Here is a 27,802-nt window from a genome sequence, read left to right as displayed (position 1 = left end):
CGTACCCCTCCCTCTACAATCAAAAGAAATTTTATACAAATAAAAAAACACCGATATTAAGTAATGAATGCAAACTGTGATTGTGTATTACTGTTAATTATTTTAATAAATACATCTGTAATAAACATGCATATAGCAAGTGACGGCGATATAAAAACATTTAAAATTAGGCATGTTTTAACAAAAACTTTCTTACTCCCTTTTTATTCTAAACACCAAGCTACTTAGTAAAAATAAACTTTTTTTTATTATTTTTTTTATAGACTTAATTAACCCCAATGCGTCACGTTGGAAAAAAAAATTATAAAATAATATAAATATTAGTATTATTAATATACAAAAAATAATACATAGTATGAAAGGAAAAAATCATATAAACCGGACCAGCTCCTCATAGCTGACATTTAATATGCAATGCCGTATTAATCCTTTCAACGCCAAGCGCATGATATGATGCGCAACTAAATCTACTGTCTAACGCCAAGCGCATAATATGATGCGCTCTTTAAAACCTTCGTTTTTTAAAGAAACGGAAAGGTAATATATGTTTTAAAAATCAGTTTGAGTTCCTAGTAAACGATTTCAGTGATTTTATTTATAGAATTTGCGATGAAACAGTGGTATATATAATTATAAAGTCACGCCTTAATTTTAGTCGTTTGTATTTCGCGCGCGGTTTCGATCGTGCTTCTTTAGACCACTTTTAGGGTTAGCACAAACGCATCGCGGAAATTCGTTTTTTTATACTTTAATTTATGAATCGAAATTAAATTATGTCATCAATATTTCAATGATAATTGTGATTTGTAAATACTTGTGAATATATTTATACGTTATTTCGACTGTTTTAATATTGTCAACTGTTTTTGTGATTGGTTTTTATTGTTTGTAATAATTAAATAATAATAATAATAATTACTATTAAATACTTATTAATAAATATAAATAAGATATAATTAATAAAATATCAATATTAACTCTTAGTAAATATTAAATAATAATAATAATAATAACAAAAACGATTCCTTGTCGTAGAATCATTTTATTTTACTTGTCCTATTATTTTATAATTTATTTGCAATGTGTTTATTTATTTACATTAAATTAATCCCATCGTGACCTAACAGGTTACCCCAATACGTCACGATGGTCGAAAAGTTTATTATTTATTGTATATATATGTGTGTGTGTGTAATATATATTACATTTTCCGCCTGGAGTGTAGATATGTTGCACTCTTGCCGGTCCCAAGCTCGGATAAAGGAGGAGGGTTTCTATCATGGAGCAAACCAACCAACGTGGATAAATCCAAATAGTTATGAAAAAAATCACAAAGAAATAATAAATCCGCCCCGATTTATAATGACCTAGACTTATCCAACTAATATCATAATGCCTGCAATACACTCTCTAGAAGTTGGCCAAGGCTGGCCAAAGACGGAGAATATAGTGGGTTACTTCGGTCAAGTTCGGTTCTAACCGCTCTAAAATTTCTCGGAAGTTGTCCGAGGTTACCGAGAACATTGTCGAGAACATTGCCTCCGAACATTTTCGGCATATTTTTCAAGTCAAAGGGACCGAAGTCGGAGCTGCTCTTTCGAGCGCAAGCGGTGAGATACTTCCTTTTGCGCTCTCTCGCGTGTTAAGTGACGAGAGTGAGAGATAATGATATGGTGTTCGCAAACTGAGATAGAACGAGTAACTCGGTTCAACTTCAGTATGCGCGTAGGCGTCCTATGGTTAACACGCATGTCGAGCGCTGCATCGTGGTCACGTGGTCAAGTTATAATACCACATGCTTATCGGGGACTTCAACAGACTCTTACTGACATCATTGAATATTTTAGGGCACCAAAATCGATTAATTATATTTTAGATAGTATATTCTTCTAACAGATATCGTTATTATATTTTTTTTCATATAAAATTAAATAATTAGTGGTACTTGATTTTGTTAAAAAAAATCGTTTCGAATATCCTTATGTATTTTCCTAGATCGGTTTATATAAATGTCACACCATAACGAATTATTATTTAGAATCGATGGCGACAAATTCTAGGATTGTCACAGATGTGGTGTTCGTATTCTGAATTATCATTTTTATGCCTTATGGCATTTTGCAAAAGCCAACAAAGATTTTGCGTAAATTGAATATTTACGACCGAAAAGTTTTCACTGATATTGTATTGGTGAGTGCCCACACAAACTTTTATAATTATCAGTAGCGTAATTTTAATAATATGACAATTTAAAAATTGCGATTATTTGGCACTTTTTTCGATCGCGCGCAAATATGCCGGCTGTACGTGACAGAAGCCGCCGTCCGGACGGCATATGAAATTTGTGACAGTGTGGTCGCTTACTCGAAATCGTAGATCTCGGCCGACTTCAGTTGTAACTTCGGTTCGGACAACTTCCAGAGAGTGTAGTGCATTCATAATAGTTTATATACACATTTTATTTGTATGAGATTCTTGCTCATTAATTTACTGTGGCGAACCGTAAAATACCGCACATTTAGCGGTCAGAAAATCGTCTCACAAATAAATACATACACGCATTATGCATATGATTATGACAATCCGATCCACTGCAAGAAAACGGCGCTTAAATCAAGCCCTGTTGCTACTTTTAATGCTCGATCAAATGATTGAAACTTTACGAGGTCACGCGTTTAGATTATAATCAAAGTATACACGAATGGGCGAGTTACTTATATAATAAATTCGCCCACTTTTTCTAATTCATGCTATTTTTATTTATCTTTTAATAGCACGTTATTTTAACACCGAGGGTTTATATCAAACAAAAAGTAACTTTCTGTCGCCTATTTCAGTATTTTTAGTCATTTCAGACTACGTATAAACAACAAAACTTTCACGTTTGATATCAGAGTCCATAACATAGTCTAAATTTTCATTTAAGTACCGGTTATGCATGCAAATCATGTTCAATTATAAATCGATACTTTTTACGTAACGCTACGCGACACGCCCGTTATGTGTTACAGATTGCAAAAAAAAAATACAGACACTTTGAGAGTGGTTCCTTTTAAGCCGACGAGAAAACAAGTTTGTCAGATGACGACGAAAAAAAGCGGAAGTGTCAAAAGTAACTTTTCGTTTCATCGATTTTGTTTACATTGCTAATTGCGGAAGTTTATCATAGCATAACACCAGACTTGAAAACATTCAAAAGCTCGAGATTAAATGAATTTTCAAAATACGCTCTTGAGTTATCTAACATTTACAACGTGTCAAAATTTACATAAAAACCAATCGCTAATCAATCACGAACGCCGACGCAGACCTTTTACCAGTTTGCTAATTATTCGCCGAAAAGTATCTCCGTGTGTTAATTTAATTGAAAAGTTCAATAGAATTATTTTATCGCAATCGAAAATGGAACCCACACGCTGAATTCTAAATGGGCTAAAACAGCGCAATGCCCGAAACCACACACAAAGCAGACGAGAACACGACAGATAGAGAGATAAGTCAAAAATTTCGTCGAGGGGTCAAAGAGACAAATAAATAAAATTCGGTATTGGTTGACCGCTAGAAACCGGAGCGCACTATCAGTTAAAGTGTTATTGGCTCCGAGTCGCTCTTCTTCTTCTTGAATGTTGCGTCTTAAAACGCTTTAGTTGTACGTAAGAATAAAAGATCCCATTAAAGATATCGACACTCTGAGGAGAATGTAGAGCATTTTTATAGCATGTAGTTTGTCCGCATGACTGTGCATTTGGTAAATGGTTATAGGATTAAAATACTGTCATATTTACCTTTTATTTACCTTACACTGTGATAAACCAACAGTTATATTAATATAGAGCAGTGTTTCCCAAAGTGTGGTACGTGTACCCCTGGGGGTACGGGAAGAGTTTAGTGGGGGGTACGCGCTGCATCGGGCTTTGGCTGCGCCTGGTGCAACAAAAGAGCCTATTCCACTTTTTCACTTGTTATGAAAACCTAACAAATGAAAGCATGAAACCATCCAAACTAAAGCGCCATCTTAAGACAAACCACAATCAGTACAAAGATAAGCCAATCGACTTTTTTTAAATAAACTTAAGGATTTAAATCAGTCTCGAAAAGTGATGTGGAGTTTGACAGGAGGTGACAATCAAAAAATCCTAGAAGCTTCGTATCGGTTGTCGCTTTTAATTGCGAAATGCAGTGCAACGGTGACAGGCTTTTGGATGTGGAACAAAGAAAAAATAAATATTTTTTTATTGTTATTAAAGTATATGCATTTTTTTTTTGACGAGGGGTACTCACGGTTACGAAGATTTATAGAAGGGGTACACAGATGTCGAAAGTTTGGGAAACACTGATATAGAGGAATCACGGCGAAAATTTATATTACAGATAATCGATGAAAATAATATTTACAACTGTAAAAAGATGTTGCTGAATATTATATGTTAACTTCTCTTAATATAATATATAAAAAAACAATACATTGTGTTAAAATTTTGCTAACAATTAAACGAATTTATGAATCGGAATTACAATTTTGTGGCGACCGTTTTTTACGGTGAAAGAGATAACACAGCTTCTTGGAACCAAATAAGAATTGCGAAATTGCTGATAGAAATTTCGGTAAGTCATATTTTTTATGAGAGTTTTGGTCTCTAGAAACCCATTATCTCTACCAGACGCCAGGGATATCAACGAATATGAGTCACCCGCCTAACAGTCTGCTTCAGCGAGCCCCAGAAGCTCCTGAAAATTTCCTATGCATATGAGTTTTCTGTTATAAACGAATTAGGTGCAGTGGTTTACATTATACAAGTAATAAATGGTAACGATGTGGATTTTATAAGATACCTCTTTGACAAAATTGCAATTATTTATTAAAAGCCCAGATGATTATGTTGTAGGTAACATATTGAATGATCAGAATTTAAATCAACTTTGGGTTAAATGTGGGATTAAAAACTCTACATCGACAGATAACACCTTATTCATCTGATCCAATTGAAGAAGGTTGTATCTGTCGATAGAGATTATTTTTTATAAAAATGGAAAGTAAATTTGGTATTGGAAAAATACTTTTCATTAAAAAAAGTCCTTTCTTCTAGGTACCTCTAATATTTTTACCAGTGAAAAAATAATTTATCTGGCATGTATAAGTATAATAAAAATATATTATTTCAACTATTCCATACGTAGGATTATATACATTTGCATACTTCTCATTATTTATTTACATGCGATGTATATAAATGTAGGTATTTTTCGGCGAAGTTATATTTTCACTTGACTCAAAATACATTTTCAACAATAAATATATATTTCTACTAGCGAAAATATAATTTAATTGATTGGCGCAATTGGTGCAATCATATGCTGCTCTAAAATATTTATGAAACTCAATTTGACAGTTGCGAAGCGTAAATTTGTTGTTCAAACCTAAACCAAACACAACTTGACCTAATGAAAGTTCTACAACTAATAACAGTTTTAGAACTTTCATTGATCAAGTCCAAAATACAACATAATATGAAGCAATATGCTGAGAGTTCTCAGCATATTGCTTCATATTCTGTCTGAAATTTGAATTTACACTATGTTTTAATAATATGATTGCTATCCTTATTGATATTACTACGGACTTCTGATATGAGAGTATTGGTTAAAGTATATTCAAACTGAATTATGGTCAATAGGAGGACGCAAAAACAATTATCTCTTCTCAGAAGTAAAAAATTCACGTCAAAAGAAATAAAATCGTGTCGGTGCTCGGACGCTCGGTAATAAGCATTTCCACTGCGACGACGACGGCATGATTTTATTGCTTTTGACATGGATTTTTGACTTCTGAGAAAGGATAATTGTTTTCTGCGCTCTCCTGTTGGTCAAAATATGGTTTAGATATGCTTCATTCGATTTCCACTTATTTTAAGTCTTAATATAAATGATAATATAACCGGGCGTTTAACGATAAGTCCTAGTTAATAATCAATGTCGCATCTTACAACACGACAATGCGAGACTGTACGCCGCGAAAATTATACAGGAACTGGATCAATAATTTTATCACATCCGCCTAATTCTCCTGACATATAATTTATTACGGAACATTCGCATCGAAAAAAAATTTCAATTCTACTTTCCTGTCCGAAGACATATAAATTCCTTTTTTTAAATCAAAACAGCAAGAATTTCGAATTTTCGAAAAATTACCCCAATTGTGACAAAATATCATAAATAACAATAGAAATTCTTCGTCGAAATAAATATTATATATTTTTTGTAAATATTTTTTTCTCAATACAAAAATCGACAATTCTTTGCGCTTTACTTAATATACATATGTATGTGTATTTTCGCATATTTATTTATTTTTATTAAATTTTCCGCTATAACCTGACAGGCGTAAGCCCAATGCTTTACAACGGGCAAATCTGTACTAGCTGAGTAAGTCAATCAGACATAATGAATATATACAAGTAAGTAATAACCACTAGACTGAAAGTCTGGGAATTGGTTTAATTATAAATTATTATGTGCAATTTATAACCAATAGATGTCACTGCAGCTGGGTTTTTTTTTTAATAATAGCGCATTTTTATAAACAAAAATTCGAGTGCCGCTTGCCGGGGCTCGAACCCGCAACCTCAGAGTTACTAGTCTGAGACGTTACAAATTACGCTATTCCGTCCTTAATAATAATGTCCGAAAACATATTTCACAAAAGAGGGATCGAAAAATTACACTAATTGTGACAAAATATCATAAATAACATAAATAAATATTATATATTTTTTTTCTCAATACAAAAAACAACATTTCTTTTCGCTTTATTTAATTATACATATGTATGTGTATTTTTGCATATACCAAATACGCGCCCGTTTAAGTAATTAATAAAAAGTGTCCTTCAGAACTATAGATCGCCTTACTAGTTGTATAAATATAAATTTATTTAATACATTTTTTTAAAACATATATAAAATCCAAGAGTCTAGGATCACATTTTATCGTATAGAATGTGTACAAATTGCAATCTTAAACTTACGCATGTGAGATCCAAATATATGTCATTGTTAGCTATTTGCACGTTTAGGTGGTTAATTGTCAATCAGGTCAGTAGGTAAGTATTATTGAATGCAATTAGTGTCCAATAGATCCGGGTTTAAAATGCAATAATTAATCTATTCATAAATTTACGACAACTATAAATAAATACGATAAAATCATGTGCTGTGTGTAAAACACAAATAAAATGTATGTAACTACTACTTCAAATTCAATTGCTTATCGAAACACTATTAGTTTTGTATCGAAATACTACAAGCGTGATTTACTAATCAAATCGAAAAGAAAATGGATACATCCAACATATGTAATTGAAAAGAAGATTTCCCAAAAGCTGCCAAAACGTTGAGTGTTTTTCATTAAGGGACTGGCTTGGGGTGTAATGTTCTCTCGATAATTACATCCACAACACACCGCCATTCGGGAATAAATTGCCTTCGCCGTAATGAAATATGGATTATTAGGGATAATGGAGGATCCGGTCACACCGCATCGCTCGCCCTAAATTTAAACCGTCATCTCAGAGCATTTTACATGAGAGTACCAAGCATATTAGTAACGCCGAAGGGGCCAGCTGAAATAGAATCCACTGCCCAGAAATAGACGTTTAGTCCGAAAAACGCCCGTGGACCTGCTCCCCCGCGATACCTCGTACAATTCGTAATATCCTGTGTTTATTAGCCCCGAAAGGTGGGTGTGGGAAAGTTAGACCCTCCGATAGCGAACACTTATCAGCCCTAGCGAGGGGGCGCAGGTGGAGTGAGTGCCAACCCGAAAACTCGGTGTCTGAGTCATCTCCAGGATCAGAAATACAAACACGCGAGACGGTCTTTTCGCGTTCAGAGTCGCATTGTTAGGCGTGTAGTGTTAGCACAAACACACGTATGAGAGGTATCCCCCTCGCAATCTTTTACAAAGACGCCTACCGACGTGTCTAAGCATCCTACCGGCGTTTTTCAACATAGGTCAGGTACCTTTGTACGACACCTACCCACCAGAGGTCAACACCGTAGAAATACAGTTTCCCACTCAAACGCACTTGAGACTTATCTTTTCGAGTTGACTGTGATAATGCATCGAAGATATTATCTACACGGATTGAACAAACGTGCTGGAAGCAGCACTCCCGTAAACGTACATATCTTGGATATATATACAATATGATTATGTTATCAATCTCTGACAAGATCAAAGACTATATTATAATAAAATTTCTGAGAAAAACGTATGCGATTTAAATATAGTATATCAATTCAACGCATGTCTTGATTTAGACATCTGAGTAGTAGCTTCACGCCCTTCCTGCTAATTCACCCTCTTTCTTGTTACTGCACTTATTAGCGAGGGTTAATTGTGTTCATTGAATTTATATTGACCGAAGACGTACTGTTGTTGCAATGTAATTTATAAAGAAAATCAAATTAGTGAATCGATTGGAAGTGGTTCTTAAAACCGACAATCTAAATATTAATTTTATAAAAATAGAACTCGATACTTTTTTTTCAATTTATGAATCACGTCTTAACAAGCGGAAATTCATTTCCAGGCGTTTTTGGAACGCCTCACTATGCTAAATCCGTACAATTATTGCATATTCTGACTTCCGGACTTCGCTACTATTGTAACATACACTTTCTTGATTCTCTACAAAGTAATAAACGTCCCAAAGGTACCATTATGACTAGGTTGTCAATACTGCAACCAAAAACCAAAACATGAACCCTTCGCCCTTTTCGAACCCCTGCGGAATTTCACGGTTAACGACCGCGAACACCTATCCGAGGGTGGGTGGAGGTTGTGAAATGACAGGAAGGGCGTGAGTCAGGGCTTACCGGAGGAAGGAAATTTGGGGAAAATGGCGACTGCAACGCGAATCATCACCCAACATCCGAGCGAGTCCGAGAGCCCAGGGTTATGTAGGTATCACGGAAAATCTCCGAGCCCCTCAGACCGTCTCCACCCCCGGCGGCAGTAAAAAAAAGCATCGCCATTACTCACTGCACCCCACCGACGAAAGCCGCTCCTAGCCCGACACTACACGAGTCACCACCCCACGGCGCCACCCCTTTGTGGAAGAGTCACCCCAAGCAGACGCGGCGAGAGTCGCGAGGATAAGTCGGCTGAGTGAGTTCTTGAATATTCGCGCATTGTTCCTAGCTGGATGAAAAGAATACGTCGTTGGGTGTTATGTGATGATGATGGTATAAACACAGGTATAAGCTCGAGTGGATGTGTTGTCCTAATCCAGACTTGTGATATCATTGTGTCTGGCATGCCAATCCAACTAGACCGGGGATTATTATCGGAATATGGTGTAAAGCTCCAGGATCACCTTTTCTGTTCTAAGCAAATTATTATTCCCCCACACCGATGCATTCGAATAACGAACACCCTAATAGTGCACGTAGAAAAATCGAATGATCTGCATCAAGTAATACAAAGCGACGACAAAATTCACTAAAAGCTAACGTCATATTCGACAAAATAGATCGCCGTGCGACCAACGGCGGGTTAATTGAATATTTTGTGTATTTTATTGATAATGAAAAATAATATCAATTGAATAGCCGTCTCTGGACCTTTTACAGCAGCCGATCCTTTCAATGTAATTTCGGTCAGTATTCGACTATATGTTTTTAGGAGCTCCAGCGTTCGGGGTTGTCGGCATATACACGACTCTTAGCGTAACCCCACAAAAAATTCAACGGCATTTTAATAATTTTGGCGGCCAGTTCACCGTCACCAAAACGTGAAATAATGCTACGTTGGAACCACGTGTCTTCTACGTCATTATCTTCGATTTCATGCCAAAAATAATCGGTTGTCATGCGATTATAGCACAGTTCGACATCATCGCTTTAAAAAAGTAAGGCCCAATGACGCCACCTAACCACAATGCGCACCACACAGTCACTGTTTTGGCATATAATGCTCTCTCGTGAACCATAAGAGGATTTTTCTCGCCCCATATGCCTCAATAATGCTTATTAAAATACCCAGAGAGATGGAAATGTGCCTTAGCAGAGAAGAAGATTTTCTTTAATAAATCAGCACAACTTGCTGCTACTCTAACGAAGAGCTCAAAAGCTGCGACCGCCGATGAATCGACAATTCCTGGTCTTCAGCCACACTTCAGCCACACTACGTTGCAGTAGGACAATAAAATTGGTTATAAGTTTCCCGTAAATTTCGATACACAGTTCGCACAAAATTGTTATTCATGTTTAGCAATTCAATTTCAACTCAAGGGTGTTCTGTAAATGTGTTGTTGCAAGCTAACATTTGACACATTCAACACGCGTGATTATTGACAGCTGTCCGATTTACAGTGCTGCCAAAATAAAAAAACTCGAATTTTCACAACATTATTATCTAATTTAATAAGCATTGTGGGGGTTCTCAATCTTGAAACTCACGCAGTAAATTGTCGTGACCAAAAATAATCATTCATTAAGAAAAACAATACATTATAGTGTAAAAGATTAGAACACACAAATGCCCTCGTTACGACCAGAAAAAAAAAGTTTCGCATTTCTTTGTTGCGAAACGATCACGGGAAACAATATATGTATCACCGGAAGACAAAAAGCACCGAGAATATTCTCGTTGCACAATTCGACCGCTGCATGATTGTTATTCGTCAGCGAGTTTATCAACCCTTAATACTTTAGGTTTTGTAACCCAAAGGCAGATTCGAAGACACTACCCGCCCGTTGACAACATACGGTCATGGACGCTCACATCCTGAGAGGGACTCTACCAAACGAGCACCGCAGCAGAGAGGGATCAACTTCCGCTTTACTGTCACTGCCACACTAATCGGAACATAAGGATATTCCACTGACATCATCCCTCCGCCAGCTTCTACATCTCAACCGCTCGGAGAATAACGATCTCGCCCATCATAGTTTGTTGCAATATGTAATATAAGCTAAATAAAATTCTTACTAGTTTTCAACTGCGTTTTTCAGGCTGCGAAATCACACCCCTTAGGGTTACAAAACCTTCAAGCATATATAACATTGTTGCACAACAATTGAAGTGGAACAATATAATAATATTGTAAATTAACGATTAGGAATTAACGCACAGGAGAACCAAATTAATGCCGGACGTCAGGTAAACACCGAGAGACCGCCGCTATATATTATAGTCTACATTACAGTAAGCGTTTCAGGAAGGACTATAATTCCAGATCGATAATACGAAGTAGAAAAGTGTGCTAAGGAATAATCGCTCTTTTATACTTTAGCACATGAAAAAGTAGAAACTATTTTTTAATTATTGAAATTAATAGAAATTAATTGGATGAGATATTGAATTTGTGAACCTAAATCGATGGTAGACATCTACCGACGATTTTTATTGATTTATATATATTACACAATTGATTGTTAAATTGCAATAATCGTATAAATTCTATTTACCTGTCGATTTCATTAATTAAGCACGAATTTATAAGCACATCAACCCACCGTAACGACTCCAATTGCCCCCGATGCTTAAAAGCGGGTTTAACGCGTGAAAATCAACAAACGCTTATAGGGTACGGTGAATTTTTCACGGAGTCGCATAAAAGGGCTTAAGCTTTTAATTAATGAAAGCGTTGGCCGCTCGACCGCGATACAATTATTCCCGAGTGTACATAAATAAGGCGGGAACGGTCGGGATAGGTAAGCACCGACTTTGGTATGTATGAGTGTTCATACAAATATACAAATATGTATTTATAAATGGGAGGTGTATCAGAAGAGCAAATACAGCAGGAAGCGCTTTCTAGGAAATGAAAACCCTCTTACTCGCATTGGATGTTTGTACTGATTAAGCGACGAAGCAAAAACTTTCAGATATGAGTTAGGTATATTCTATGCCTGTCCCTGTGTATTTATTATACACATGGATGTATATTTTATTTATTCAATAATATAAATATGTCGTTGTTTGCTGTTTCGCGCAAAACCTCATAATAAAGGCAGTAATTCACTCGTAAATATGACATCAAAAATATACGTCGCAATGATTGCACAAACTATATACGAAACTTTCCTGAAAATTCCATAGAGCAATGTATATTATCGTACAATACACATATCTGAGATAATAGATAAGATTTTAGTGTCAATTTGAATTATCTCATCTGATTAAACTGCCACACGCGCGATTAACACCTATTCAGGTTCGCTGAAACGTATACACTTCAATCAAACGAGAAACGATAACCGTGAAATCAGGCACAAGAGCTCGGCGTGACTCGTACGTTAAAACGCAATCGAATAACTCACTGCTAATGCATTTTATTCTACGTTTTAGAATAGATCTGAGAATAATATGCAGTGAGATCAAAAGAGACTGCGCCACTGCATTCTAAACATATCATATCAAAACAATGATGCGTGTTGATAACATAAAATCAACAACAAATTTAACAAGATACGAAAGTGTATGCTTATGTACTCTGTACACGCACACTTTAACGTTGAATACACAGGTGAGTCAAAATAAAATACTTCAAACCTTAATTTGGAATATACATAATTTAACCACCTACGCAGTTGTGCTATATAAAAAATTTCAGGACGCTGAAAATCCAAGCTCTATTTAAAATCAATTGACACTGATATTAACAAAAGTATATAACCCGTATAAAAACGACACATGAGATAAAAACAAACCCACGTCTGATTTTCCCATAATGAAATTATTCACACATACGCAAATAACCGCATGTGTGTAGACGCATTTGCATGTGAAAACTCTACAATGGCTCAGTTTCCACCGCATAATTTAACGCTTTTCATCGTTACCGTGTTGTCACGAGTCAGGTAATATGACACGCGCTGACCATCATTGTGCTTCTCAAACGTTTGAAAACGATTCTAAAGTACTAAGACTCCACCCTATTTTGAATGAATCGGCTCAAACGGAAAATCAATATCCTGTTACATGGCTGGAAAGGATTTCATTGAAGGGTTGTAAATATAGTAGTTTACGACCCTTTGATTGTATGGTAGTGAATGTTTCTTTAAGTAATAATATAGTATTATATATAATACGCACCGACCGTTATGGCATTGTGGTAAACTGATCTCTTTAAGAGTGTTTTGTGAAAGTTATATTTGCGATATACGTAATCCTTGTTGAATGTTGGTATACGATTTATACTATGAAATAAAAACTTGAGGGCTCTCGTTAATAAGCACAAAGGGGGTATTATTTATTTTTTGCGCTTATTTATCATCAAGTTTTTAAAGCGATTTTTAATGAAAGCGTAGTATACAAAAACAAAATTATACTTATTTTGAAGCAAAAAAAAAAACATAATGTCTGTATGTTATTTTCACTGAGAACTGCTTTAAAAAAATTATAAACTACCATTTACTCGCAGCGTAGCGAAATATTTTTGGATATTTAAAACTAGGAGGCTGCAATATATCTTTAAATAACGGTATTGTGGGGATCTTGTTCTTGAAACTCGCGCAGTAATTACCGTAACCAAGGATGATCATCTGTAATAATAAGGATTAACCAAAGAATGAGACCACACAAAAGCCCTCGTTACGTCTAGAAAAAAAGGGTTTCACATGAATAACACGTAATTATTTTATGATGCATTGAAACAATATTTCTTTGTTGCGAAACGGAAATGGAAGACAAAAAGCATGTTAGTCACAATATTCCCGTTGCACCATTCGACCTCGGAAGGATGTCCAATAAGCAAATGTATCTTTCTAGAGACGTATACATATTTTATTGGTTGAAGAAACGAGTGCATGCAGGGTGTACAATACCATCATCAAGCCAGTGATTACATACGGGTCAAAATGTTGGCCTTTGACAAATCAGACGAGCGAAAACGTGGAGAGAAATATCTTGAGGATATACAACGCTGTTTTCAATAGCGAATTCAGCATAAATAAGAGCTGTGTGATTTACTAAAACGATAGTCAGAAACCCTCCTATCCTCAAAGAAAAGGAAGACCGAAATTAAGCTGGAATATTGCATCCCTGGGACAAACTAGGAACTGTACCCGCGTTACGTCTGTATATTTAAATTTAAGAAAAACGTATAATACGTTAGGTCACACATCGACATTATTTATTATTTAACCCTTTAAATGTCAGGGGGCCGATTGATCGGCTCTCCAAAAGTGCCACTTGATCCAACTGAAATCCAATCTTTGTAAAGCACAAGCTATACATATGTATGTACATATACACTATAGTACTATACCCTCGCTTATAAACACTCAACAATAAAAGAATGAGATTTAGAAGGCCATGATTAATGAGATTTGTTGGACTCGCGTAAACAAAAACAATTAGAAAAATGCGCTAACTTTGATCCTTATCGACGGCTATTCATCAAAAACATAACCGTTTTAATTCCCATATACGAAAAGGCACTTTTTGTAAATGACAAAATAGTTTTAAAAAGTAGTTTGGCATCTGTAAGTTAGTTTTCTACATATTTTCATACTCTTTTTAGTATTTTCAATTTAAAAAAATGTGTTTTATTACGTTTTAACAATCCATAAAAGTTCACTACAAAATAATATATAAATATTTTGCAAAAATAACAATTTTATAAATCATATATATTTGACAAAAAACACTTTTAGCGTAACTACTAATTTACATCTAGCATCAAAAGAGTTAAAAACTACTTATATTTAAATACCATATATTTGTTAAAAAGAGGTGTTTTTCGATTCCGGATCATTGAGTAGCTGATATTATATAGCTTGATTAACAATTATCTTTTGGATTGTAAATACATAGATATTAAAAACGTACCGCAGTAGCATATATAAGTCAGGTATGCGATAAAATTATTGTGTATCTTAAACACGTCATTTCAGCTCTTATCAGGGAGGGGCAAAAGTTTTCCAGCCAGTGGTCGTTTTTTTAATATCTCGATTTAATTAAATGATATGTATTTAATGAAATCAAAATTTTTCTGGCCAAATTCAAGGGAATCCCTGATTAGAATACACGTCAAAAGCAATAAAATCGTGCCGATCTCATATGCCCGCGCGCTTCGCGGCGTGAATGACGTCCGGACGGTGGCTTCCGTCACGTACAGCCGGCATATTTGCGCGCGATCGAAAAAAGTTCCAAATAATAGCAATTTTTAAATTGTCATATTATTAAAATTAAGTTACTGACAATTATAAAAGTTTATGTGGGCACTCACCAATACAATATCAGTGAAAACTTTTCGGTCGTAAACATTCAATTAACGCAAAATCTTTGTCGGCTTTTTCAAAATGCCACAAGGCATAAAAATTATACTTCAGAATACGAACATCACATGTGTGACTATCCTAGAATTTGTCGCCATCGATTCTAAATAAGAATTCGTTATGGTGTGACATTTATATAAACCGATCTAGGAAAATACATAAGGATATTGGAAAAGATTTTTTTTAACAAAATCAAGTACCACTAATTATTTTTTAATTGTTTAATTTTATATGAAAAAAAAATATAATACCGATATCTGTTAGAAGAATATACTATCAAAAATATAATGAATCCTTTTTGGTGCCCTAAAATATTCAAAGATGTCAGTAAGTCTGTTGAAGTCTCCGATAAGCATGTGGTATTATAACTTGACCACGTGACTACGATGCAGCGCTCGACATGCGTGTTAACCATAGAACGCTTACGCGCATATTGAAATTGAAGCGAGTTACTCGTTCTATCTCAGTTTGCGAAATACCATATCATTATCTCTCTCACTCTCGTCACTTAACACGCGAGAGAGCGAAAGGGGAAGTATCTCACTACTCGCGCTCGAAAGAGCAGCTCCGACTTCGGTTCCTTTGACTTCGGTCCGTTTGCTGACAATGTTCGGAAGCGCTCGAAGCTGGCCAAGTCGACTGAATTACCCCCACTTTACCTCCCGTTCTCGGTAACCTGGGACAACTTCCGAGAGAACTCGACCGAAGTAACCCACTATATTCTCCGTCCTTGGCCAACTTCCAGAGAGTGTAGTGCAGGCATAACATTTATACATCGCATAAGAAAAAAAAAAGACAAGTATGTAAATGTATATACTACTTACAAGCACCTGCCAGATAAATTATATTTTCAATGGTAAAAATATGTATCTACCAGTGAAAATGTATTCCGGTATGATTTCTCTGAAATGGAATATTTTCGGTTAAATTTTATTTGAGGGATTACCCAAGAATTTCTGGTTTAAAATCAGAAACGTAATATTTTGATTTCATTAAGATTTAAATGACATGGGGGGGGATGCCCCCATTTGTCCCCCCCAAATGACGTTCCTACTTATGCTGCTATCATTATCATTGATAAGGCATTCGCGAATTTTCTCACGCGAGTGCTTTTGAACGCATATACCGACAATAACAATCGTCCGACACTCAAGTGGTTAAACAGAGTAGTTAGTAGTACGTACAATTGTTTTCGAATTCAATTATAATAAAAACATACACAGAGATCTGCATAATAAAAGTCCATGAGCGTCACGCGACATCGCCAATATAATACATGTAATTTTCCGATTTGTATTTACTCCGGCGTGCCATGACGCGTTCTACTATCAAAGACACGGCATGGTTGTATTATTTAAATTTTCAAGTACATTTGTAACATTGTCCGATATTTAAGAGTAGCATAAAACACGACGTGGTTTACATAGTGTATGGGAAATTGCGTTATCTTCGCGGAAAGGAAGCAAATTATGATCACCGTCGTATGATTAAATGACTTAACTCGATCGTCGCATGACCGTTTGATCATTGACGATGACAAAGCATCATCGTTATATTGACGACCCGATGGTCCAATGACACCAGACGACATATTACGGGACATGCTCGACATAGTCCCAGATCGCCAACGTTATTCTGACCAGTGTCACACCTTGTTGGTTACACTAGTTACGGTTCTTGGTTAAGACTAACTGTGTTTCAGCTCTTGGATTACACGCATGCACATCTGTACGGTTGTATTTATAATAATAAAAAAAGGCTTAAAGTTACTTTTTTGGAGTGAATGCATCAAAACTGTAAGTACTGATTTGTAGGTAGAATTAAAATGTAAGTGCCGATTCAAAGACACATTCGCACCGACGAGAACGTACTATCAATATAGAAAGCTATTTTATATCTTCGTAGAAATCTCATATATAGGATCAAATGCTTCAGACGCAACTTTAGTCTCGCATTTCAAAGACAATATCACGCCAATTAGTTTCAAACTTTCATATATTATCGATCGCGATCGCGCATTTACTGCAGCGCTTATCATTGTTGCAAACATGTATTTTTTGATTAATTAATTATTCAACCGTCAATTTAATTTTAATGAGTAAGAAATAACTCATTCTGCGGTGACAATTTAATACATTAAAATTATAAATACGTATACGTTTAGAAAAATATAATAAATACTCACAATATTTAAAAAAAAAAATTAAAACTATGATAAAGGAAATAACAATTATATAGTGATATGATATACATATGTACAGGCGGCCCTCGACTTTCGAACGTTCGACTTTCGTACAATTCGCTATTTCGCACATTTAAAAAAAAAACAATTTTTTAAATTTAATTTTTCTTTTTAAAAACGTTTTGATAGCGGTGAATCTTTTGCTTCAATCGGACTTTCGTATGATACAAACAGGTCTACGATATGTTCAATTTGCAAAATAAAAATATAATTAAAGAATACGTTCAAAATTGTGGAAAATAAAGATATATTTCCACAATCTTTAATGATATGTTTCCAAAAAACACAGCAAAAAAAAAACATGGATGAAATGTAAAATCTTTGTCATCGTAGATCGATGACCAACATCAAAAAGATGTCCCTCTGAGTACTTTAATTTTTCAAGCAAAAGCTCTCAGCTTGCACAAAGATTGGAAGGATAGATTAAAAAAATATTTTAACACGGTTTTTCAAGTAAGTAACGGTTGGTTTTACAATTTTAAAATGAGGTATTCTTTTCATAATATTAAATTTACTGGAGAATCGGTTGATGCGGATAAAGATGCTGCAAAAGAATTTATTTCCTAATTATCCAAAATTATTGAAGATGTAGAATATTCCTCTAGCCAAATATTAAATGTAGATGAGACAGGTATATTTTGGAAAACTCTTTAACAATGAAAAATATTAATGAAGCCTTCACGCACCTTGACAAATTTTTAAATAGTATGGAAGATTGTGATCCCAATGGAGAACGCATATCTCAAGTGCGTGGGGCGATCAATAAAAACATAGCATGTTATAAAATACTATATGAAGAAAAGAAAAAGAATAGTGGAAAACAGTTAACTCTTGATAACTTTTCAAAGGAAACACCCGAAAACCCCACCTAAACGTGTCTCTTAAACGCCTCTTAAACATCTTATATTTACTTGATAGATAAATATTTTAAAATACACACAATTTCAATTTTTTTACTTCCCTCGACTTTCGTACATTCAACATTCGCACACATTTTGAGGAACCAATTATGTGCGAAAGTCGAGGGCCGCCTGTATTATTTATTAATTTTATTTTATTTGATTAAAGTTGCCTGAATTTATTAAAAAATTGTTCCTAGGTAGTTGATTTTGGTGGATCATTAAAGGTTTTAAATGCAATTTTTTTTTAATTTAGTATTTATAACCGATTTTCCTTTTTTTTTTTTTTTTTGTTATCATTATTAGTTCATATTTTGGTAATATATTTTGAATAACCTGAAGTGATTTTAATTTTAATTTACTTAAATTAAAAGTACTTCAGAAAATTTTTAGGATTTCCCCTTAAAAACCGCTAATTTTGCTCAATAAAAATCAAAATGGGCCGCATGTGGCCCGCGAGCCGCAGGTTACTGACCGCGGCGCTAAAATTGATTGGGCATTGCATTAGGCAAATTCAACTCTCGGGGTAAACAAACACGTGAGTGCGTTAATCACAATTATAGAAACCCGACCCCGAATGTAAAAACGTAAGAAAACAGTCCTTCGCCATAACATACACTTGATTGATACCTTTAAATCCACGTAAAATAGCATATGTGCGTATCGAATGGCTCTATAATCTACTTTATTTGGAGCGAGAGAAACGAGCATGAAAAGTGAAATTGTACTCGAACGCGTACGCTAGATTAGTTCAAATAATATAAATAACGCACGAGCTCGGTCGGAACCGCAAAGATTACAATGAAAGAGATTAGAAAGCATGTAATGATGACCGAAGAGACAACGTATCAAACTTTGTCATCTGGATCTGGATCGACATTGAGCAATCCTACTTTTCAAAGCATTTTTTTTGCACGTAAGAACAATTAACGATTGCGCAACCGCCTCGTAAGATGATGATTTCTCTTTTCCGCGTCTGGTGTCCTAACAATGGATGCGCTTTTGCACAATTCGCACGTCACAATATCGGCAAACTCAAGTTCAAGATCTCGGCACGGGAGAAAGGGTGACGCCGTCTTCCTTTTGGCTTGCATTATGCATATGAATACATCAAACGACGCTTTCATTTCCCGATACGGTTACGGCATAGGATCGAGTCGATAGACCGTGGAGAATTAATGAAGCGTGAACAATGAAAGTGCACACAATACGAATTTTACGATTGGAAACGGACCATTGTCATTGCCAGGCGACAGTTGACCAATCAACCTGACATATCTGAAGCGTTATTCAACGTATCCAATCCATTGTCTCTTTAAAAAAAAGCAATTTCACGATATGTGAAGACACATGTGTGCGCTTTGAGCGTATTCAACTTGCGTAGTGTGTACATACATGCACCCGCGTACATGATGTTTTGTGTACACAAGTGGCATGTGTAGATTAACGGGTCCAAAACGTAATGAAACAAGCAATCAGACCCCACGTTCGAATGAATGGGACCTTCTGTTCACTGGGTCATAAATCGGAGGGGTCACGACCCCGCGCCTCACACTTTGTCTCCACAAAACGTGTCGCTGTTTAAAAAAATAAATTAAAACGTATGGAATGACCGACCGCGAAAGAGAAAGAGAATGCGTCGCAGTTAAAACACACAAAGGGCAAAGAATGGAAGAGTGCTTCCAGTGTTTATAAATATCGGTGAGATACCATCGCAGCGAGGGAATACAAAAATATGTCTTTTTCACAAATATAGACGCTAGATGCTCTCAGATTTTGCGCGCGTTTTATTCTGATCGTCTTGGGATTTCCACTGCCGTGATAATATAATAATGCTTGTTCTGGTTAAGGTTCTGCTAATGGGGCTTGAAAATTTACGAGCGTGTATCTTTTGATCATCTAATGATAAATTCAGCATAAAATTTCACAAAAAGCTTACACAAGTTTTTCTTATATATCTTGGGTCAGATGTTCTAAAAAGCATTTTGAGAACACCCAAGTAGGCACCCTATTTATATAACGTTTAACCCTATATAACCCCATTATACAATTCATAACTCATAACAGAAAACAAATTGGCCCGACTATATTTAAATACAATTTTATTTTTATCAGATTTAGTAAGAAAACCTTGTAAATTCACGAATAATCATGACGTTGTTAAATTACTAATAATCATAATCAACGTAAAAAATACAAAAAAAGTATTATCTTCGCAACGTTAAAATATACCTCCACTTTGTAAAAAAATAATGAAACTATATTCTTATTATTTCATACAACTTCTTTGGAAAGAAATTACAAAATTTATAATGGTTTCTACTTTTTCATACTACATTTTTGTATTTTATAAAAAAAAATACAAAACAATACGTCATTGTTGTTTATATAAAATCAGTCAGAATTTTCAGTGAGTAGTAGATGTATGTAACAGTCAAAAACTGTCAGTTTATACACGGATTAATTGACTTGTGCATTGTCTAGTTAAAGTATAAATGAAATGTAATAATCTAAGCTTCAACTAAAACTGCTATTCAATGTATATATTGATTAGCTAGTGTATGTGTAGTGTTAAATTTAAGTATACAATTAGGGATGTTCAATACCGGTATTACCGAGAGAAAAAACAATCAATACCGATAATACCGGTATTGATAATTTTTTTTATTATTTGGTAATAAAAAAAAGACCGAAAAAGAATGTTCCTTCATTCAATGTCGAACTGAATGCTGTAATATATTGCATGTTAATACATGCTTGCGAATTTCGCGAAAAATCCAAGAATACAAGAGTAGGAACAGTTTCTTTAAAGATATCGAATGAAGATGTAGTAACTATTGTCGTCTTCATATTTTTTGGGAAGTATAATAAACAAGCAGGTTTCGACTTAAGTTGCTGTTTATGCATATTTCGTGTTTCAAATTATAAGCTTTTAAAAAAATGTCCTTACATTCAGGTACTTCTAAAAATACTTTATACGCTGATCCTTTATTATGTTGTCTATGAGTACTAATAAAAGCCCAAAAATTGGTATAAAAACCGTTCGTGCCCCATTTACTACTTCACTCTCATTCATTGCCTATATTTTTAGTATTGCAATCCTTAAACACATTGACTAAACTAAGTATGCACTAACTATGAGTTTTAGTTAAAGCTCATAATGCTACATTTCGTGTGTAATTTCACTAGCACTAAATGTGTGAACTCTTTGACGTGAGCTAGTTACATCGTTAACGAACAAGATTTGACAGACAACAAACCTTATCGTATGCAAGTAATTTTATAATAAAATAACTGCAACGAGTCTACTTAAAAGGGGGATTATATAAATTGACAATAATTGGTTTAAAATACCGTTTAAATATATATAACACCGAACAGAAAGAGCATATAATAATTAATTACATTGCTCATAAATTCGTTTGTGTGTACTGTAACTGAAGTGATTTGACAATGCATACATTGAGTAGTTAATGTATACATTTTCAAAATTCACACTTTGCCTGTAAGCTGTATCATAGCTAACATTATTACATTCGCCTCTACTTTGAAACTAGAAAATGAATTGACTAGTCAGTGTATAGCATAAATATAAATAAATCAATCGACTTAAATTTTAGTGTTTACTGATCAAACTGATTAACATCCTATAAAATAAAACACAAGCTGCACCCCATGTTTTATGTTATAATACATGCCACGATTAAATCAGTTTATTACATTTATATGTATAAAAATAAATATAATACGAATTTTGGAATACGGGTTGAATAGTTTAACTGTGTATATATGGTTAATATATGCATGAACTAGGTAAAGTATCTATTCCTCCGGTTACTGTAACTGGCTAAGTTAATCAATGCATATACATATTTACTTGTCAATGCATGCATTGACTAATTGTACAATTTGATTGTAAAATATATGCATATATGTGAATCATATGTTTATCAAAATTTGCGGATTAAGGCAGAGTGCAAAAGACGTTCAATCTGTATTAAATACTTTAATATATATTTGTTAGAAGCGAGATCTTTATGCATATATTGAAGTGAAGAAAACATTCACTGATTATAACAAAACTTTAGCAGACTCCGTCTCTGATCGTTGCACTGTTATATATGGTCGTAATTATTCTAGCGATGCTAGACTTGGAGTGAATGGATAGACGTGGGATTTAAAATACTGCGTATCGTATCAGTGGACAAAATGGTATACGCCAAGATTTTTTTTAAAACAAACTAACAATTTCAAACTAACGATTCTTATGTGAAATAAAACTTTGAACGTCAACCAAACGTGAGTCAAACCCAAACTACTCGCTTTTCCAGTGAACAAAAGAGGGTAATCTCGTTGAGAGTGGAAGATAGATTGTCTACAAAGCTCTACGAAGTGTTTCATCTCGCCTAATTCTTAGAAGTCTCCAAATCATGATTAAATATAGAATTTCGTCGAATTTTATACTGAAACATCATTTTTGGGTTGAAAAACTGTGGGAAAACTGCCAATTGTAAGACTCTAACCATCGAAACAATTTTAGGAAGTACATATCTACATACTCACTCACATTCTTCGAATACTAAAAATGATGAGTAGCGAGCAACCATTAACAAAACGTCGGTGGAAAACCCAACAACGCCTCTGGAAAATCAAACAACAAAAAAAGTACACATAATCGCCGCAGCAACAACCACTTATAAAAAAGCAACAATCAACAAATCATCTTCGTCACGGAATCTTTTGTTTATTCAACAATGACCTCAAAACACGATTCGTGTGGCGAAAAGGTTGGCCGCGTATGAGCGACGTGCTCAGTTGATTGACCACCTTCCGTATTTTTGCGTGACGTCACCGGATACGTACACACACATACGTCAGTATCATTATCCTCGGGTACAGTGTGTACAAAAATCGCGGCTGACCGCGCAAACGAGCGGCCATCTCGATTTCAAGAACGAGCGTTCCTGGAAGCGACGAGGAAAGCGCGCTGGCGCAAAAACAATTTTCCGCACAAACGGACCGTCGACAAAAAACAAAAACAAAAATTGCGAGCGCGGCGCTTCTCAAACTTTGACAGAGAGATGATTTCATTATAATGGATGCGAAATTAGAGAGACAAATTGCGGTACTATAAGATCGCCGACTCTTATTTTTCCTTTCACTCCTCCCTTCGTTCTTTCATTTCAAAAGAAAATGAATAATTCTCTTTTGATCCCGGTCTTTGTTTTTGTTGTTTACCTAAAATGTTTCCTTCCTTCTTGCCCACAAATAGAATTAAGGTCGTCGAAACTTGGACTGATTGAATTCAATGAACACGTGTCAGTTATCGTAGCTAATGACATTTCATATGTACATATGTACGTATTCTAAGTATGCTTCCGATGATCGGATTATTGCGCAAACGAAAATTGTGCACACAAAAATTCTGAACATAGATTGTTTGATTAACAAATATATTCTACATTTACTTCCAACTGCTTTATAATTTTCTCTATTTTTAAGTAAAAAAATTACTAATATAATTGTCAAATATTTTTAAATTAAAATCATATTGATATATGTACATATGTATGTGACATATGCAGACAGAGGCATTATGTTTTTTATACCTTATAAGATTATATTAAAGGGAAAACCCTTTGGTTGTGAGGCGTCGATTTTTCGATCTCATAATATTATACCTTCGCATCCTAGATACAGTTAAATAGATTTGTTTCGAGTTATTCATGGGGTGTTAACTGTTCATTGTAGTAAACCCATACAAACACTATTCTAAGCATGTACTGATTTTTTTTTAATTTATTAAAATACATAATTTTGAAAAAAATAGAAATTTAGCTGAAAACGGTCCTCAAATTTAAGCAAAAAATTAACACTGCACGGCTAAACCTCGATAAAATACATATTTTTTTTTAATGTATAGACTTTCCAGCTCGATATTGTATAATATATATCGTGAAGATTTCAAGTTCATGCTTTAGGAATTAATTAATTCATATGTGCATGCGTTATAATTATCAGAAGTGTATTAATTAGCAGACAGAAGTTTGAATAGAGTTTTCAGCAGCACGAACAGAAGTGCATGTATACATTTTGGAAAAACAGCTTTTTGATAAAACGAGAGATTTAGTTATTCAGATATAGTGGTAAATATTTTACTATTTTGGTCGCATATTTTTTATTTAAAATCATCTCATAATTCAGTATTATTAATCAAATATAGAGATATACTTGATACGGATTAAAATGTCCATTATTAAACAAAAAGTGGGACAAAAACCTCTTATCTCTTATATTTATTTATTGTGCAATTGATTGCCATTCTTTAACCCATTTCGTAATCAATTGAATTTGTTTAAGAGCAATTAATTAGACGATAAGGATAACATAGAAAGTTAACATAGAAATACATTCGAACTTTGAACGTACAATGTAAACTAAATACAAAGACTCGAGTCCACCTTGAAAGAAACCTTATAATGTCCGAAACGACAGCTGACGCGTGCAGCGTGCCATTGCGCTAATCGGCTGATCGCTAATGCACAGAACGAATAAGATGACCGCAAATAACAGTAAAAAAGAAAGTTATCGGCGAATCGGACTAAAAGCATTATTATCCGAGACTCCGAGTTGCAGCTGCGGCGAGCGGCAAAGACCGAATGGCTTATGAACTAGGACAATCCAGCAACAGCTGGTAAACACATATAATAGCAAAAAATAGAGGCCGCGGCCAAGACTACCAAAGTGCGCTGGTGCTGTCCTTCGATCTAAATGACTCATAATACTAAGCATAATACACCTGTCACACGCAACAAGAACCAATAACAAATTATAAAAACAACAAACCGCCATCTTCGATTAATAAACGTCAAATTGAATTTAACACTGGCCGGAAAAATGTGTTTTAAGACGGTGTCATAAAAATAAACGGGCTAATACAAATTGGTTTTAAGACCAACTTTATAAGGACATCTGGACGCCATGTCGTAAAAGTCGAGATGTTTTTCGTGATATTCGTTTGTTTATTTGGCATAAGACACGTGCAAAATCGATCTATTCGCTACGATTCGCACCGTCAAAACTTAACGGTATTACACCCGACGCTCGACGCGATCCATTTGACAGCCGGTCGAAATGCACAATCGATTTTTAACGTATTTTTTCAGTTTGCGCAAGGCACTGAGGGGTAGAAACCCGGGCGCCATTTTGAACGTATTTCAGAATGAATAAATCGATCATTTCGTTAGATGCCAAATTCAACACAACACAATGCTAAAATATTAAAAATAAATTAAATTGTTCAATTACGTTATTGCGCGACGCGCGTCTGGCGTCAGCGCCGCCGGTGACATTTGCCGGGGGCGGGGCAGAGCGGGGGGAGCGCGGAAAGACACAACGCGAAACACGACCGACACGCCGAACGCGCACACTCGACTGATCGTCGTTCGAACTCGAACTACGCGCGGCTTGCTCGGTCGACGCGACGTTATGGCCAAATCGGAGGCGAATATCGATTTTAAACTTGACGCACCGCCGATGCGTCGATGCGTCGATGCGTGTATATACAAATCATCAATTTTTATGGCTTAACGTTTTACAAACTACTTATCGTAAACGTTGCTGTGTAAATATCGTTTTCCATTTCTTTAAGGTGATTGAGTAAATATTCACAAATCATAGTATACATGTTTACTATATCACCCAAAATTAAAAACATCCATAAACTTGAATTTACATATTTTGTGTAAAATTAAAATAAAATGACAATAGAGATGGATTTCATTAATCAAATTATAATTCACAGTAAAACATTATTAATTATTATGCGGGGCACTGATTTATTAGGCTACCTTCGAACTACTCGCTAGACTGGTAACACACTCCGACTAAACTACTTATTTGCCGACGCGGCGGGAAAACTAGTTAATTGACTCCGTATCTGCAAAATAGATCAACCATGTAAACTTTAACCATACAAAAAATTTTCTGTAGTGATACATTTGTGTTTCATTTGCACCCCGGAGACGAGAGCATTATGAGAAAGGGGCAGATAGTGGCGTTTGCCCTCTCTTGAATTTACCAAAAGAATGAGTGCTTATTTAGAATGACGGCGCCACGCTTCAAGACCAATAGTTATGTAGCCCTCGCTGCTGGTTTGTCCACAACAACTAAGAAAGCGGCCACCAACGCTATCAAATTCCTACTGTGTTACATTACTATGCTATTTAATCCTCATTTTAAATAAATACTTATTTATGGGATGCCCACTGTTATGACCAACATGCTAACATGCTTAAATTTTAAAACGTATTTATGTAGCAAAACGTTGTTAGCCATTTTTGTAGCCGTTAGAGACAAACCACTAATGTGGCGCAGCGAAGAATAGATAACCATTAGTTTTGGAGAGCAATGCCATCATTCTCAACAAGTACTGAAAATGAATTTAACCATCGCGAAACTGAGCAGGGTACATTTATACTCCAAAGTTCTTATTGTTACAAACATTTGTTAAATATTAACAATGCCTATCTGATGCTTATTAAGATTTTTATTTATAAAGATATCCCAATGAATAAAACGCGAAAAAATATAGTAATAAATAATAATGAAATCGAAGTTTTGATATTGTAGGGGCCCTATTTATTTGTATTTATTTAGGTTTATTATGGCAAGAACTTGGCGGCAATCTGGTAACACTAGCGTAACGGACACACTCTTATCAGGACGACCTGCTGGGCTCGCACGCCGATGCGAGCCGTGCCCCATTCAATTGTAAATAAGCATGTAACTATAAATCATCAATAAAAATATTACTGCAGCGGCTCAATCTGTGTCTAATTGACACCCGTCACCTCCGGAATCGAGTGTATTATTTTTGAAGACCAAAAATATTGTTGTAATATTAAATTGAATACACTTGCACAACAGAGAGAGCCAAATGTATTGCATTTATCGCATAGTGCAATTAGTATTCTTCTTCTTCTTCCACAGCGCTAAAATCGATGGTCGGTTTTGACCGTTAAAATCCTCCACCCTTTTCGATCCATTGTCTTCCTCTTCCAACTGATTATGCCCAGCTTCTTGCAGTCTTCATCTACACATTTCATCCTTCGCCTTCTTGGTCTGTCCTTTGGACTACTTCACTATCATTATTATGGTTACTATCATCGGTGATCTGTTAGTTGCCTTTCTTATCTTGGCTTGCGGATCGCATGCCCTTATCTCTCACTCACTCTCGTCACTTAACAGGCGAGCGATCGAGAGGGAAAGTATCTCACCATCCGCGCCTTGTACGTACCATCTGGTCTTTGGTTGGTTTCCGTGTATCGTTCTTATTTTTTTCTTTTCTTTTCTCTTTTGTTGCTGGTAAT

General features: G+C 35.2%; 1 protein-coding gene across 4 annotated transcripts in view; it reads right to left on the bottom strand.

Annotated features, from left to right (window-relative positions):
- The window catches only part of siz (Brefeldin-resistant Arf-GEF family protein schizo), a 60,409-nt gene extending 34,542 nt beyond the window's left edge, over positions 1-25,867 (bottom strand). For all 4 annotated transcript variants that reach the window (XM_088189449.1, XM_088189450.1, XM_088189451.1 and 1 more), the window contains exon 1: positions 25,740-25,867. The gene's annotated coding sequence lies outside the window, so the exon portion shown is untranslated. The remainder of the gene's footprint in view (positions 1-25,739) is intronic.
- Between the last annotated feature and the right edge of the window lie 1,935 nt (positions 25,868-27,802).

Source organism: Plectrocnemia conspersa, unplaced genomic scaffold (assembly GCF_051122295.1).
Source record: "Plectrocnemia conspersa isolate PC_06_02 unplaced genomic scaffold, ASM5112229v1 ptg000008l, whole genome shotgun sequence".
NCBI lineage: Eukaryota > Metazoa > Arthropoda > Insecta > Trichoptera > Polycentropodidae > Plectrocnemia > Plectrocnemia conspersa.
Note: the sequence above shows the minus strand (reverse complement) of the source record. Positions and strands in the feature narration are given on the sequence as shown.